The following is an 18,006-nucleotide window of genomic DNA, read 5'->3' as shown; positions in this document are numbered from 1 at the left end:
AACCACCCAACCAAGCCTGAATGAATTCAAGTCATAACCCCTATCCCATGCTACCATCCTGACAATGACCATCTCCTACATCCATTGGTTCTTAGCCTCCATAAATCTCCTCTGTTTCACTTGCTGTGTAGGTATACTTTGCAGGTGTATTTGTCACACATGGGTGTTCTATGCTGTTTCGGCAATGCCTATGCAGCTGCATACAATCCCGCCAATCAAGATGAATCGAATTTGCACACCCAAATTCCAGCCCACTGAATGGGAGGATTCTCTTAAAGCTGCAGAGACTTGAATGGGCTTTCTTCCAGGGCCCCTCATACAACATGAGCTTAAAGAAAAGACAGGTACAACCAAGACCTAGTGATAACATCACAAGATGATAAGGTTATGCTGTTACATTTTTATTATATAACGATCAGGGAAAGAGTGGGTATGAAGGGAATGGTTTTTTTTTGCATTACATTTCATCTTTAAAGTGAGACTGGTTGATATCACTTTTGTACTGCTCAATGTTCTCATGAGAACTTGCTGGACAGAAAACTGTACCTATGCACTTGCAGTGCAAGAATTGCTCTGTTTCTACTTCATCTTTTCTGTGGATCTGTGCTTCCTTCATTCCCCTGCTGCTTGTTTATCATTACTTCACCAGTCATCAGGGTAGGAAGGGCTCTGACATCAGGAAGCAAATCCCTCGTCCTGTACCTAGATGGTTCCCTTCATATATAGACACAACAAGGAACAAATCTGACCTTGAGAAAAGGTTAGCTGCTGCGAGCCTACAGGCATTACCAGTATTAGTCCCTTGCCTTTTGCTAGATTTTTATGGATTTTAGGTCCTGTTTAAATCACACAAAATATATTTCCACAACAATGACATGTCACTATTGAAGCAGATATTTTAACAAAACAGACCAATGATGTCTTGTAAATTGTAACCCAAAATCAACCAGTTGTGCATATTACAAAATTTTACTACACCTAACATCACACTGTTGGCTAAGCTTTATACCATTACACAGATTGTCAGAGTTACCAACATCTTTACAGACATATAAATGTTACAATACACTCTTTGTAGGTGAGGCAACATGTATTTTAAATTTAGTGGATTTGTCAGTTAAATTGATATATAGCCCTGTGTCTGTTGATAAGACTGGGAAGCAGCTCTTACTGCTTTAGGTTCTGTCATAATTTTATTAGCTGTAAAAGCCAATAATGACTGGAACCAGCCCCACTGCTGATTAATTTGGTAACAAACATGACATCTGGTAGCTTATTAATTACTAGTCAGAACAGTTGAGTACATCCCCCTCCGGGTTTAAATAAGTGGGCACCAGTTTAAAATACAGTGTACATCAATAATATAGAAGTGTAAGCTACCCCTACCAGTATGATATAAAACTAATCTGTGCACATCAATGTTAACCCTCCACAGCTCATCCCTATGTGATGATATTACCGTATATATTTTGTCAATCGGATTTCTCAATAAATCTGTGCAGTGCTGATGACATTCATGTAGTGTACGTTAATATAGGATGCATGTTGAATTATCCCCAAACAAATTACAATCTTATTGTGCAGTCTCTGGTTAATTGTCTTTAGAACTAATAAAAGTATGCAATGTGAGAACCCATCTAAACAATCGATCCATAATGTACTCAGACTGACCGTTGTACTACATAATTGTTTGTAGATCTAAAGCAGATTGTACAGTCAGATAACATGTATGTTAATATCTGTTGTCAACATATTGCAAGCAATTGTATTATTGGGTATTATTGTTTTATAAAATCTTTATTGTCTATATAGTTGTAAATGTCACTAGAAAATAAGAAAAGAAAAGGAGATATATAATCAAAATCCGTCAGTCATTTCCAAGTGTCCTTTTCACATGTGGGACTCGTGCACCTTTTTAGACCATGGACCATTGTTGGTCATGATTTGCCGGTTTATATTTGTCATTTGTGAGTATACAGCTACTATTTTTTATGATTAAAGTTATTACTGAGGTAATGTGTAAGGCTTGTGTGTCCCTTTTCTTTTTTTATTTTCTAGTGGCATATTGAGCTACCCCAGTATTGCTATATTGGTTAGAATACTACGGTCTGTGAAGATTTTTCCACATCTCTCATATCCGGTCCTTTGAGCACAGGAGATTTTTCATTCTTTTCTTCATAGTTGTAAATGTATATGAAGGTGGGAGCAGGCTATCACGTACCTGGTGACAGAGGCCAATGGAGAGAAGGCTTCCCTTGCGGTTAAGTTCCAGACTCCCCTGAAGGTGGGACAACAGGAGTCAGGCCCAGAGTAGCACAGGACTTGGAGTGCTTGTTTGGTGGTCCACCCAGGAGTACGGCTGATGCGCTGAGATGGGGTCTGCAGGCAGGGAACGCCTGTGCGAGGTATGCAGGTCTTCCAGAGAACAGAGAATCACAGGATAACCAGTTTGAGCCAAGGCCAGGTGCCAGGTGGGGATCGAAGCAGACGTAGTCAAAAGGGATAGCCAAGGTCATGCACAGAGTGCAGGAGAGAGGATCCCTTAGAAAAGCCGGGGTTAGATCGGGGTTAAACAGAGCACACAGGTTCAGGAGCAAGCCGAGTCTTAACAGGAAATCACAAGTCAGGATAGCAAGGGAACAAAGATACTAGGGAGCCAGAGATCAACCAGCACCTGAGAGTAGTTCAGGGCTTTCTTATAAAGGCCGTTTGGCACCAAATTTGAGCCGATGTGAACTTCTGCACCCATGCAAGGTACTGGCAGGGGTGCCAGGTCTCCTAACCACTCTGCTGAGGACAGAGTCCTGACACAGGCATATTTTCTCATTACACATAGGGGCTCTGCTTTCTGCTTAATAATAGTGCACAAAACTGTATAGCTTTATTCTCTCATTACAAGTTTATGAGTCATGTCTGACTTGATAAAAGAATGGACTCTCTAGGATTAAGGGACTGTGATTTAAAAAGCAGTGCTATGGCAATACTATGGCTATACCATGGCAAGAAAAACAAACAATGCCATTTATAAAGCACAGTGAAGGAGTCCAAAGCCAGCAGAGCGCAACAAAAATTAATGAACGTTCTTTGAGAAAAAAGTTGTAGGAAGGAGTGTCTGGTCATGTGGCCTGTCAAAGTCACAGGACCAGCTCTCCTCCAATCACCCAGCCCTTTCTGCTTTGGTAAGCAGAGAGAACACTGTTGTGCTCTGTTGACTCCCCACTGTAGCATGCTGGACATTAATGAGCTCAGAAGTTTTTTTTTAATACAGTAGGGGGCAGGTTGGGTGTCCAAACACATAGAAAAACTGCTTAAAACTGCTTTATTGCTGGTTGTTTAGTGTTCCAGGCTCCACGTCATTACATAACACATATGACAAGAGGCTGCACTTCTGTCTCAAAGTACTGTAGTACTCTCCTAGTTTTACTAGTGAGAGCTAAACTCCAATGGTTAGAAAGGGGCTGAGCAGCAGCCCAGGTATAATAGCCATAAAAGGGTCAAATTGTGGTCAGGGCTGAGAGGTTCTGCAGGCCAGCCCCTCCAGAATTTCTCCCTGCTCAATGGCTTTTGGAAAAGGCCCTAGAGGCATTGGGTGGAGCTCAGGAGTGGCTGGATGCACTCTTGAGGGGTCCTACCCAATCCCCAATAAGAGGTTGTCAAGGAGCTGGACACCCTTAATCAGTGTTGGAGCCTGCTCAGTGGCAGGAGTGTGGATGTCAGAAGAGTCAGGTGGAAGAAGGAGAGAGGAAGATGTGAGGCTGTGAGGAAGGAGGCTGCCAGGAGGCCTATTGGAATGGGGCCTGCCTGCAAGCCTGGAGCTGGAAAGGCGGAAAGCTTGGAACTCACTGGTCCCCTGAGTGAGGACCACCTGTATGGCAGGGAAGCAGCAGCCCAGCTGCCTGGCCTGGTAGGAACAGCCAGCCTACATGCGGTACAGGAGAGGATCTGAGTGAGTACACCTGAACCCCCTGGGTGGATAATGGAAGGAGCAATTTGGTGGGAAACCAGATTAGCCCCCGACTTGTGACTGTTCACCTTTTTAAAGAGACAGGAACCGGATCCCCTGCTCAGGGATACCTCCATATTGCTGGGTGAAGAGGAGAAGTTCATCTGGGGTCTGGGGTGATACACTAAGGAGACGCTGGCTAGCTCTCCAACAGTGACAGTGCTGCACAGAAGGCTTGTAAATAGTTCCAGGAAGTTGTCCTCAGTTTATCAGTACCCTTGGGCATCCTTTACACACCTTCCCCTATCCCAGTTCAAAATCCCTTCAATAAAACAACAAAACAAAAGCTCAAGGATTGATTTCTGACTCTGAATGCAAGCCTGTGTGAAGATGTGTGATGGCTGGCTCTGCAGGACTATAGGGGGACCCAATTCATCAGCAACTCCTAAGGGGGTAGTGCCAGAGTACAATTGGGGATTTTACTGTATGAAAACTAGCTTCAATGGGTCACATTATAAGGGTGGAAATGATCATCAGTTGCATAGGTTGCACGTCAATTGAAGAAAAAAAACCCTCTTTTTACAACCCTAAACCTGCTACTGATTTAGAGTTGATCTGCTAAGGCCCTGAAGTTGCTCCATAGTGTTGATGGCCATTTTTGCAGTGAATACCAGGTCAAGCCAATTACCTTCACATTGGGTCCATAAAAATTATTATGGTTTACTTGGAAGATCTAAAAATGGCATGTTTTTCTGGTGCCATTCATTTTGCTGTGTGATTTTCTAATATCTGAAGATTTATTTGAAATAACATGAGAGGTTACATGAGACACCCATATCACAGCACTTCTTCTTGTATTAGCTACATAAATCAGTGACCATATAAAGTGACCTGTTCATGTCCCTCACTTATTTCCCTCATCTATTAATACAGACATTTTTGTCAAAACTCTTGGATGTACTCGTTCCCTGCTGCCATTGGTGAATGTATGAGTAATACAAAGTTTTATCTTAAGTACTATAAATATCCTTTAGATAATATGAAGACTAATAGTCATGATGTATCAAAAACCAAAGGTCTAAGGTGTCTAATGGCCTTATGTTGGCCTTGCATGACATCTCTGGTATCTCTGTGCATTTCTTTTTTATTGCATTAGCACTGACTGGTCATTAACAATGGTCACATAATATAAAATAGCCACATGTCCACAAATTCATAGTATGCCCTTTACAAGACTGCTACCATATTTGTCTTCAGAATTGTTTCAGACTATTTTACTTCTGCAGATAAGTGACATTTAATGAGTAAACCTACTGAACTATTCTTTCACTAATTTAATTGCTACTATACCGATTTATCCATCAAAAGTCTGTGACTAAAATGTCAATTGTTATGCGCATTCTGTGACTTTTCTTCAAAGCAGTGTTGTAGTGTGGTCAGCTTTTAAAACAATATATTGAATAAATAATATTTTTTATGTGCAATGATATTCTTTTTTATACTTTTTGATAAACCAGGAAACTTCAGTTCAATGAACCACCTGGTTAAAATTGACGAAAAAACTTTAACAGTTTGGTTGTTTGGTTATGCAGAAAATGGATTGTGTTTTATATATATATTTTACATTTAAAAAAAAATTACAAAATACTGCACATGAATACTTATTTACCGCTTGCAAACAACAGGTGGTAAGCTTGAGGCTACAGCTATATTTTTGCCGGGGACTGATCAGATGTTTTGAATAGTCTGAATAGACTGTGCTGTGAAAGCAGAGGATTGGGTCTCACACACAGAGATGATTGACACAGAGTAGGGACACATCTCCTCTTCATCTCTATGAGCAAATATGGGACTTTTATGAAATGGTCAACTGTTCAGTCTAATAATGACACAGGCAGACTTGAGCTTTTTTATTAAAAAGGACCTGCACTCCATGCACAACTTTTTGTGTTCCAGCCCATGACCTTGTTGTCGTTGATACGTTCCAGAACTTTAGCTTAACCTTGCATCCTTTATTCTGGATAATTTAACCTGTATTGTTTTATTTCCCTTGACATGACCTAACACTGGCTACACTTCTCCTCCCAGCTTAACTTGGTACTGGCCTTACCCATGCTATATGTTGGTCAGCTTTCCACCTGCCAGGCTGCTGCTCATGGGTGACTTGATGGCATTCAGATGGCACATATGCCATAGCTGCATGGGTGGTTGGCCCAGTCAGTCGACTGCCTGGTGGCTGGGGGAGATTTTCCTGAACTAACTCTACATTGCTTGTCTCATTTGTGTATCTCTGACAGCATAGTGGCCTTAACCTGATCCCTGTGACTGGATAGTGTATTGGAAGCTGCACTGGTGTAGTGGATTGTGATAGACAGTCCACGTTCTATTAGATGATCAGTAAAATGACAATTTTATAGTCTTGCTACTTTCTTCTTCTTGCTCTTTAAAATTCCTTACTCTCTTAAGTAAACAATCAGATATAGGTTGACAGAACAATGATGATAATTAAGATGGCTCCTTCATCCGGAGTCTCACCCTAGGTGACTCATTAGGAGAAAAGTATCTTTTAATGTAAACAACCCCCATAAAAGGGAATGAGTCTTTTTGGGGAAAATGATTGGAAGATATCAACACGGATAGAAGAACACGCAGAAACCCAATGGACTTTTCACCCAATCAATGTATATGCTTTGCCTGCATCATAAGCCCTATAAATGATACTGTTAGTTCCTCAATAAAACAGAATTTTAGGAAGTTGACAAACTGCAACAGTGTCAGTGTCTTTCTTCCATGTGCACGTAATTCTATATTAATTTGGCTCACTGGTAGATCACGGTAAATGGTCTGTAAGGGACCGAGTTCAAAACATTTTGGCGCCCAACGTGGAGCCCGGGTTCTGAACATCGGATCAGCCGACCGAGAGTGGACGAGGGGGACCGTGGAGCATTCCAGACGCGGAGACTGATCACCTCCGAAAGCGGTAAGTGAATTTTTATGTCTAATAATTCCTTACCTGCATAGTCTGGAATTGCCCAGCGGGACTACTCACCCGTCTGGCTGTCCGTTGGTCAGCAAAGGACAGGTATGCTTGCCCGGGGCTCCTTTGAACCCACCTGTCTGTGTAACGTCATCTACCAGTGTGATATGTCTTGTCTTTTGTGTTGTCTGAGTGTACCAGTGTGATTGGTTGTTGTTGATGCGTCTGTGAGGGAGGGGAGAATTACGGCACAATATTCCTCATCAGGAGTGGACAGGATACACCCTGATTTGAGAGAGGGTTCCGGGAACTCGCAGTCGCAGTAATGGCGACATGAGAGGAACTGTACCGCAGTTGTGCATTGGCGCAAGATAACCAGATGCCAAAAGGACTCGCCCCATAGTCCTCAGCTCTGAGACTTTAAATTGTCCAACATTCTTGTCTACTTAAGGGGAAGATTGTCCTCTAACTACTATGTCACTACTATGTCACTACTTAATCATTTTGGAGTATCCGATACCCAACCCCCTCCTCCCCCTTCCTGTTGAAGTTCTCCAATCAGTGTGAATGGACTGGTTCTTGCAGGGCAGTTCAGCTTCTGTGCTTGTTATGGAGGGGCCAGTTACTATCAGCAGGCCCTGAGGGGGTAGAGCTAACTCCATTTAGAATTGGGGAATCGAGAAACAACCTGCAAGTGTCAAATTTAGAGGAGCATAAGCCATATGACTGATGAACTCTCTAGCTACATTTTATTTTACCAATGAAATAAGAAAATGTAGAATTGCTATTGCTAGACTGCTTACAGAGGAAACGTTTAGTATGCATTGTAATGTACATATCAGCAAACTAAAACCTTCTTTTGTGTGTGTTTTGTATTCACATGGGATAGCAGTATTGCATGTATTAGTTGCTGAAAAGTTATGCACCAAGCACATATATTCTACATCTTACACACATGTTCCACTCCACCCTCCCAAATCACCAAGAAGAAAAATATGTTTTCTTAAAAACTCTGTATTTCGCCTTGTATACAACATAAAGAGTAATATATATTAAAGCATGTTATCCTCCTTCAGAACCATATCCTAACACACCTCATTAGAGTTTACTGTTTTTCTGGTAATAACTAGGTATGAATATAAATGCACATTGTTTTTCAGGGAAAAAAACTGTGCGTTTATTATGTTTTTTCATAGAAGCCTGCAGAGTATTGCACACGCTATCGTGGCTCACTGTACTCACTGCTTACAGCTTTGTGTGTGCTTTCAGTTATAGAATTGTTGGCAGTGTGAATAGACTATGAGGTTGCTGATCAGCAGATGGGACTTGTAGTTCATTCATTTACAAATTGCTGTGACTGAATGATGCGGCTGTGCTGATTGTTTTCAGAATGTGACAGTGGGTGAGGGGAAAGAAACTCCAACCGTTGTCACAGGGATGGGGGCTCTGGCAGTGGGAGGCAGGTTAGTAGTTTCATATTACATGTTGCACCCTAAATATGGATGTAACATAACATGCTCCTAAAGGTGAACTTGTGAACACAAGTTAGGATCACACATTGGCTGTTCGGGCATTAAAATTAAAATAACAAACATGTCATACTGTACCAGCTCTGTGCAATCCTCATCTTCTCGGGTCCCCGCCAGAGCTTTTGGCTCCCCTTCTTCTCCGTGTTCCACCATAGGAAGCTGTTTCCTATGGTGGCACGCCTGCTGGCTTGCTCTGGAACCCACTGCCTGTGTCTATTGACACAGACAGCGGGGCTCGACCCCGTCCTCCGCTCCTTCATCATAGCATTAGATTGACAGGAGCGGGAGCCAATGGCTCCCGCTTCTATCAATCTGCCTAGTGAGCAGGGACATAGCCAGGAGAGCCACTGCTCTCGTGCACATTGCTGGATTGAGATTAGGCTCAGGAAAGTATAAGGGGATCCTCTACAACAGAAGGTTTTTTATCTTAATGGATAGAATGCATTAAGTTAAAAAACCTTAAAGCGTTACTAAACCCAGGACCCTGCATTCACTGTATTCGGTCTTCCACAGTACATAGAACATGGAGATGCAATCATTTTAGTAACTATCAACTCCTAAATATCTTTTCTCATCAGCATATATAGCAGTCTTGTGACTTCTATCAGTGTCAGGCCGAAAACTGGTTAATCTTGTAGGAGACGTTTTCATTCTCCTCTGACTGTCATATGAGGCTGCATGATCCTTGTCTGGACAGTGCTGATTGGCCCTGTGCTGATCACATGTACCCCCCCCCCCACAAAAAAAACTCTCTAGCAATATACACCAAACATAGCATGTGCAGACTTACCACTGTTTCCCTACTATGGCAGATGGATTGGAGACAGTAAAAGAAGGTGAGGATCAGAGAGAACAGGATCAAACAGCCTTTTTAAACAATGCAGAGGATTAACCCCATGGATTCCACAGTTATTATAACAAGTACTGTTGTGGGTTTAGTAACACTTTAAGGCTTTAGAACCACTTTAACAACCAGTGATATCACTGGTACCATTCACTTACATGGCTAGGAATCTCTGGCTATGCAAGCGCAGAGACTGGATGGTGGTGACATCACTGACCAAATATGGCATAGACATAGACCAAAAATGTCCATGTCCATATTTGGTCATTGATTTCACCACAGCTGCACCCCTTGTATATTATAATTAATGACAACTCAGAGATAACAGGTACAATAACACTGTCAGCAATAGGCACAGTAAATCTTGAGGATCAGGTGCAATTCACTTTCAATAACAGGCACTATAATTAGAGATGAGCGAATCGAACTTGGCGAAGTGGAATTCGTTTAGAAGATTAGGAAAAATTCGATTCGCGCCGAATCCGAAAATTAGCAGACTTCGAATCGAAATTTTCCAAAAATGGCGGCGACATGTGTGGCGACGGAGCGGGGATCTCTGGGAAGGCGCGCAGACAAGGCGCGCTGACCCATAATGCATTCATTCATGACATGTGATCGCATTAGCCAATCAGCAGCCAGCACTGTGTAATGGTCGAGCTATAAATTGCGGCCATCCTAGAATTCTCCATTAGCCTCCGGTCATTCAAGAGAGACAGACCTCTCTGTATTAGGGACAGAGTTAGGGCCAAAGAGACTTTAGGGCCACAGAATCGTTACTTAGGGACACAGAATTGTTACTCAGGGACACAGAATTGTTACTCAGGGACACAGAACTGTTACTCAGGGACACAGAATTGTTACTCAGGGACAGACACAGAATTGTTACTGAGGGACAAAGAATTGTTACTGAGGGACACAGAATTGTTACTGAGGGACACAGAATTGTTACTCAGGGACACAGAATTGTTACTCAGGGACACAGAACTGTTACTCAGGGACACAGAATTGTTACTCAGGGACACAGAATTGTTACTCAGGGACACAGAACTGTTACTCAGGGACACAGAATTGTTACTCAGGGACAGACACAGAATTGTTACTGAGGGACACAGAATTGTTACTGAGGGACACAGAATTGTTACTGAGGGACACAGAATTGTTACTCAGGGACAGACACAGAATTGTTACTGAGGGACACAGAATTGTTACTGAGGGACACAGAATTGTTACTGAGGGACACAGAATTTTTACTCAGGGACACAGAATTGTTACTCAGGGACACAGAATTGTTACTCAGGGACACAGAACTGTTACTCAGGGACACAGAATTGTTACTCAGGGACAGACACAGAATTGTTACTGAGGGACACAGAATTGTTACTGAGGGACACAGAATTGTTACTGAGAGACACAGAATTGTTACTCAGGGACAGACACAGAATTGTTACTGAGGGACACAGAATTGTTACTGAGGGACACAGAATTGTTACTGAGGGACACAGAATTGTTACTCAGGGACACAGAATTGTTACTCAGGGACACAGAACTGTTACTCAGGGACACAGAATTGTTACTCAGGGACACAGAATTGTTACTCAGGGACAGACACAGAATTGTTACTCAGGGACAGACACAGAATTGTTACTGAGGGACACAGAATTGTTACTGAGGGACACAGAATTGTTACTCAGGGACAGACACAGAATTGTTACTGAGGGACACAGAATTGTTACTGAGGGACACAGAATTGTTACTCAGGGACACAGAATTGTTACTCAGGGACAAAGAATTGTTACTCAGGGACAGACACAGAATTTTTACTCAGGGACACAGAATTGTTACTCAGGGACACAGAATTGTTACTCAGGGACAGACACAGAATTGTTACTCCGGGACACAGAATTGTTACTCAGGGACACAGAATTGTTACTCAGGGACAGACACAGAATTGTTACTCAGGGACACAGAATTGTTACTCAGGGACAGACACAGAATTGTTACTCAGGGACACAGAATTGTTACTGAGGGACACAGAATTGTTACTGAGGGACACAGAATCGTTACTCAGGGACACAGAATTGTTACTCAGGGACACAGAATTGTTACTCAGGGAAACAGAACTGTTACTCAGGGACACAGAATTGTTACTCAGGGACAGACACAGAACTGTTACTCAGGGACACAGAATTGTTACTCAGGGACAGACACAGAATTGTTACTGAGGGACACAGAATCGTTACTCAGGGACACAGAACTGTTACTCAGGGACACAGAATTGTTACTCAGGGAAACAGAACTGTTACTCAGGGACACAGAATTGTTACTCAGGGACAGACACAGAACTGTTACTCAGGGACACAGAATTGTTACTCAGGGACAGACACAGAATTGTTACTGAGGGACACAGAATTGTTACTGAGGGACACAGAATTGTTACTGAGGGACACAGAATTGTTACTCAGGGACAGACACAGAATTGTTACTGAGGGACACAGAATTGTTACTGAGGGACACAGAATTGTTACTCAGGGACACAGAATCGTTACTCAGGGACACAGAATCGTTGAATTAAAGAGTATGTCAGACAACACGCAGAGGAGTGGCAGAGGAGGCAATGTTTCAGGAGCAAGCAGACGTGGCAGCAGAGGAAGGGGTCGAGGCAGCACTAGTCGCAGCCAGAGGCCAGTGCTCCCGGTGTCATCCAGCGGTCGTGTCTCCACCGACAACCCTGCCGTCATCGATTGGTTGGCTCGGTCATCTTCCTCTTCCCAGGTCACCTCTGACACCTACAGCCAACGGTCGGTGGGTACGTCAGACACAACCGTTAGTTGGCATGGCCCGGGAGCAAGCCCACTGAAATCACGTGTCCTCTACCTGCCCCTGTCCTTTGGTGTTCCCTCACCAAGCGAAGTATCGCATGCTGTGGGCTCAGCCCCACTGTACAGTGAGGAAGAGCTAACAGAGGGCGGTCAGGAACGGGGGGAGACATCCGCCTCTTCAGCAGCCAGGCGAAGAAGTAGTGGCGAGGAGAGTGGCTCGGTAGCCGGTCTAGAGACAGGTCTGTCTCCTGACCCACACGCAGCCGAGGGGGCTAGTAGTGAGGCGGAGACCCTAAATGATGATGATGTGGCTGATCGCACTTGGCAGCCTCGTCGTCATCAGGCTATTGCTTCCGCATCATCAGGAGAAGAGGGTGCCAGCTTGGCAGCGAGCAAAACAGTCGGTGGGTTGACCAGGAGGCAGCAGGGTCGCAGCAGTGTCAGCGGAGGCAAACGGCCACGGAGTAGAGCACCAGCTCCACTGCAGCCTACCACCACGGCCAGTAGTGGTGCCGGTGTGCACGGAGGATGTAGCAGTCAGCCAGTGAGGAGTAGCGGGGGCAATGTTTCCTACTCGGCGGTGTGGCAATTTTTCGTCAAGCCGCTCGAGGAAGTAAACGTAGCCGTATGTCGATGTGGCCAGAAAGTCAAGCGTGGCCAGGGGGCCCATGTCTCCATCGCCACACTCTGCCATGTGCCACTTTCAGGTCTCCTCACACTGCTGGTGGGTTCCATTTTGTCATAGGGTGTTGGCAGATTACGGGCCTCCCATTGCTGCTGCCAGGCCCGTAATCTGTCATGGGCCCCTGTACCGCCTCCTCATGCTGCTGCCAGGTCCAGAGTGTCTCATGGGTCCCTGTACGGCCTCCCATTGCTGCTGTCTCCATCGCCACACTCTGCCATGTGCCACTTTCAGGTCTCCTCACACTGCTGGTGGGTTCCATTTTGTCATAGGGTGCTGGCAGATTACGGGCCTCCCATTGCTGCTGCCAGGCCCGTAATCTGCCATTGGCCCCTGTACCGCCTCCTCATGCTGCAGCCAGGTCCAGAGTGTGTCATGGGTCCCTGTACGGCCTCCCATTGCTGCTGTCTCCATCGCCACACTCTGCCATGTGCCACTTTCAGGTCTCCTCACACTGCTGGTGGTTTCCATTTTGTCATAGGGTGCTGGCAGATTACGGGCCTCCCATTGCTGCTGCCAGGCCCGTAATCTGTCATGGGCCCCTGTACCGCCTCCTCATGCTGCTGCCAGGTCCAGAGTGTCTCATGGGTCCCTGTACGGCCTCCCATTGCTGCTGTCTCCATCGCCACACTCTGCCATGTGCCACTTTCAGGTCTCCTCACACTGCTGGTGGGTTCCATTTTGTCATAGGGTGCTGGCAGATTACGGGCCTCCCATTGCTGCTGCCAGGCCCGTAATCTGCCATTGGCCCCTGTACCGCCTCCTCATGCTGCAGCCAGGTCCAGAGTGTGTCATGGGTCCCTGTACGGCCTCCCATTGCTGCTGTCTCCATCGCCACACTCTGCCATGTGCCACTTTCAGGTCTCCTCACACTGCTGGTGGTTTCCATTTTGTCATAGGGTGCTGGCAGATTACGGGCCTCCCATTGCTGCTGCCAGGCCCGTAATCTGTCATGGGCCCCTGTACCGCCTCCTCATGCTGCTGCCAGGCCCGTAATCTGTCATGGGTCCCTGTACGGCCTCCCATTGCTGCTGTCTCCATCGCCACACTCTGCCATGTGCCACTTTCAGGTCTCCTCACACTGCTGGTGGGTTCCATTTTGTCATAGGGTGCTGGCAGATTACGGGCCTCCCATTGCTGCTGCCAGGCCCGTAATCTGCCATGGGCCCCTGTACCGCCTCCTCATGCTGCTGCCAGGCCCGTAATCTGTCATGGGTCCCTGTACGGTCTCCCATTGCTGCTGTCTCCATCGCCACACTCTGCCATGTGCCACTTTCAGGTCTCCTAACACTGCTGGTGGGTTCCATTTTGTCATAGGGTGCTGGCAGATTACGGGCCTCCCATTGCTGCTGCCAGGCCCGTAATCTGTCATGGGCCCCTGTACCGCCTCCTCATGCTGCTGCCAGGCCCGTAATCTGTCATGGGTCCCTGTACGGCCTCCCATTGCTGCTGTCTCCATCGCCACACTCTGCCATGTGCCACTTTCAGGTCTCCTCACACTGCTGGTGGGTTCCATTTTGTCATAGGGTGCTGGCAGATTACGGGCCTCCCATTGCTGCTGCCAGGCCCGTAATCTGCCATGGGCCCCTGTACCGCCTCCTCATGCTGCTGCCAGGCCCGTAATCTGTCATGGGTCCCTGTACGGCCTCCTCATGCTGCTGCCAGGTCCAGAGTGTGTCATGGGTCCCTGTACGGCCTCCCATTGCTGCTGTCTCCATCGCCACACTCTGCCATGTGCCACTTTCAGGTCTCCTCACACTGCTGGTGGGTTCCATTTTGTCTCAGGGTGCTGGCAGATTACGGGCCTCCCATTGCTGCTGCCAGGCCCGTAATCTGCCATGGGCCCCCGTACCGCCTCCTCATGCTGCTGCCAGGTCCAGAGTGTCTCATGGGTCCCTGTACGGCCTCCCATTGCTGCTGTCTCCATCGCCACACTCTGCCATGTGCCACTTTCAGGTCTCCTCACACTGCTGGTGGGTTCCATTTTGTCATAGGGTGCTGGCAGATTACGGGCCTCCCATTGCTGCTGCCAGGCCCGTAATCTGCCATGGGCCCCCGTATCGCCTCCTCATGCTGCTGCCAGGTCCAGAGTGTCTCATGGGTCCCTGTACGGCCTCCCATTGCTGCTGTCTCCATCGACACACTCTGCCATGTGCCACTTTCAGGTCTCCTCACACTGCTGGTGGGTTCCATTTTGTCATAGGGTGCTGGCAGATTACGGGCCTCCCATTGCTGCTGCCAGGCCCGTAATCTGCCATGGGCCCCCGTACCGCCTCCTCATGCTGCTTCCAGGTCCAGAGTGTCTCATGGGTCCCTGTACGGCCTCCCATTGCTGCTGTCTCCATCGCCACACTCTGCCATGTGCCACTTTCAGGTCTCCTTACACTGCTGGTGGGTTCCATTTTGTCATAGGGTGCTGGCAGATTACGGGCCTCCCATTGCTGCTGCCAGGCCCGTAATTGCCATGGGCCCCCGTACCGACTCCTCATGCTGCTGCCAGGCCCGTAATCTGTCATGGGCCCTTGTACCGCATCCTCATGCTGCTGCCAGGTCCAGAGTCTCTCATGGGTCCCTGTACGGCCTCCCATTGCTGCTGTCTCCATCGCCACACTCTGCCATGTGCCACTTTCAGGTCTCCTCACACTGCTGGTGGGTTCCATTTTGTCATAGGGTGCTGGCAGATTACGGGCCTCCCATTGCTGCTGCCAGGCCCGTAATCTGCCATGGGCCCCTGTACCGCCTCCTCATGCTGCTGCCAGGTCCAGAGTGTGTCATGGGTCCCTGTACGGCCTCCCATTGCTGCTGTCTCCATCGCCACACTCTGCCATGTGCCACTTTCAGGTCTCCTCACACTGCTGGTGGGTTCCATTTTGTCATAGGTTGCTGGCAGATTACGGGCCTCCCATTGCTGCTGCCAGGCCCGTAATCTGCCATGGGCCCCCGTACCGACTCCTCATGCTGCTGCCAGGCCCGTAATCTGTCATGGGCCCCTGTACCGCCTCCTCATGCTGCTGCCAGGTCCAGAGTGTCTCATGGGTCCCTGTACGGCCTCCCATTGCTGCTGTCTCCATCGCCACACTCTGCCATGTGCCACTTTCAGGTCTCCTCACACTGCTGGTGGGTTCCATTTTGTCATAGGGTGCTGGCAGATTACGGGCCTCCCATTGCTGCTGCCAGGCCCGTAATCTGCCATGGACCCCCGTGCCGCCTCCTCATGCTGCTGCCAGGTCCAGAGTGTCTCATGGGTCCCTGTACGGCCTCCCATTGCTGCTGTCTCCATCGCCACACTCTGCCATGTGCCACTTTCAGGTCTCCTCACACTGCTGGTGGGTTCCATTTTGTCATAGGGTGCTGGCAGATTACGGGCCTCCCATTGCTGCTGCCAGGCCCGTAATCTGCCATGGGCCCCCGTATCGCATCCTCATGCTGCTGCCAGGTCCAGAGTTTCTCATGGGTCCCTGTACGGCCTCCCATTGCTGCTGTCTCCATCGCCACACTCTGCCATGTGCCACTTTCAGGTCTCCTCACACTGCTGGTGGGTTCCATTTTGTCATAGGGTGCTGGCAGATTACTGGCCTCCCATTGCTGCTGCCAGGCCCGTAATCTGCCATGGGCCCCCGTACCGCCTCCTCATGCTGCTGCCTGGTCCAGAGTGTCTCATGGGTCCCTGTACGGCCTCCCATTGCTGCTGTCTCCATCGCCACACTCTGCCATGTGCCACTTTCAGGTCTCCTCACACTGCTGGTGGGTTCCATTTTGTCATAGGGTGCTGGCAGATTACGGGCCTCCCATTGCTGCTGCCAGGCCCGTAATTGCCATGGGCCCCTGTACCGACTCCTCATGCTGCTGCCAGGCCCGTAATCTGTCATGGGCCCCTGTAACGCCTCCTCATGCTGCTGCCAGGTCCAGAGTCTCTAATGGGTCCCTGTACGGCCTCCCATTGCTGCTGTCTCCATCGCCACACTCTGCCATGTGCCACTTTCAGGTCTCCTCACACTGCTGGTGGGTTCCATTTTGTCATATGGTGCTGGCAGATTACGGGCCTCCCATTGCTGCTGCCAGGCCCGTAATCTGCCATGGGCCCCCGTACCGCCTCCTCATGCTGCTGCCAGGTCCAGAGTGTCTCATGGGTCCCTGTACGGCCTCCCATTGCTGCTGTCTCCATCACCACACTCTGCCATGTGCCACTTTCAGGTCTCCTCACACTGCTGGTGGGTTCCATTTTGTCATAGGGTGCTGGCAGATTACGGGCCTCCCATTGCTGCTGCCAGGCCCGTAATCTGCCATGGGCCCCCGTACCGACTCCTCATGCTGCTGCCAGGCCCGTAATCTGTCATGGGCCCCTGTACCGCCTCCTCATGCTGCTGCCAGGTCCAGAGTGTCTCATGGGTCCCTGTACGGCCTCCCATTGCTGCTGTCTCCATCGCCACACTCTGCCATGTGCCACTTTCAGGTCTCCTCACACTGCTGGTGGTTTCCATTTTTGTCATAGGGTGCTGTATGGCCTCCCATTGCTGCTGCCTCCACCGCCACACTGTGGCTCCACACTCTGGTTTTGGCCCCGTGACTGCCCAAATGAGTGAAGTGTGCGGTGATTCTAAGATCGACGGCACTCATCTGCATGTCATACTGACTGACAGTATTATTTCTCTTCCCCAGCAGACTCCAAGGGCATTTAAATTAAGGGTACAGTGTTCTGCACTAATATAAAGGCTCTCTGAAGCCTAGAAACACCCTTTTTATAAGTTAATTTTGCAGCGAATATATTCGCCTCGAATCAAATTTATTCCTCGAATTCGCCGAATCGAATTTTTGAATACTTCGCTTATCTCTAACTATAATGTTTTCCAGTGGGCTGCTACTACAGACCTTAATGGCACAGTTGAAGATAGGTAGTGCAAATATGCTGCATCAGAACGTCACAGTACCAGAGCACCACTATGCAGTGATATCTTCATTCACAATAACAGATTATGCAAGGTCTACTTTAGTGGAATGGCATCTGTTGGAGGGGTGGTTGACTGGCAGGGCAGTAGGCACTGGCGGCATGTAGAGAAGAGAAGATCTGCGGTGGCAACTCCGGAAACTGAGAGTATAGAGCGGTATAACTACGCTTGCCCGCCTCTCACTGGAACCTTTCCCTAAAACTCAATCTCTCCCAGACATAGCGGGTTTCTTTCCCTACACTATCCACTTGCAAAAATCATGCCAA

The sequence above is a fragment of the Staurois parvus genome, unplaced genomic scaffold (genome assembly GCF_062004578.1).
Source record: "Staurois parvus isolate SC_StPar_1 unplaced genomic scaffold, SC_StPar_1.0 ptg000006l, whole genome shotgun sequence".
In the NCBI taxonomy this organism is placed as follows: Eukaryota; Metazoa; Chordata; class Amphibia; order Anura; family Ranidae; genus Staurois; species Staurois parvus.
Note: the sequence above shows the minus strand (reverse complement) of the source record.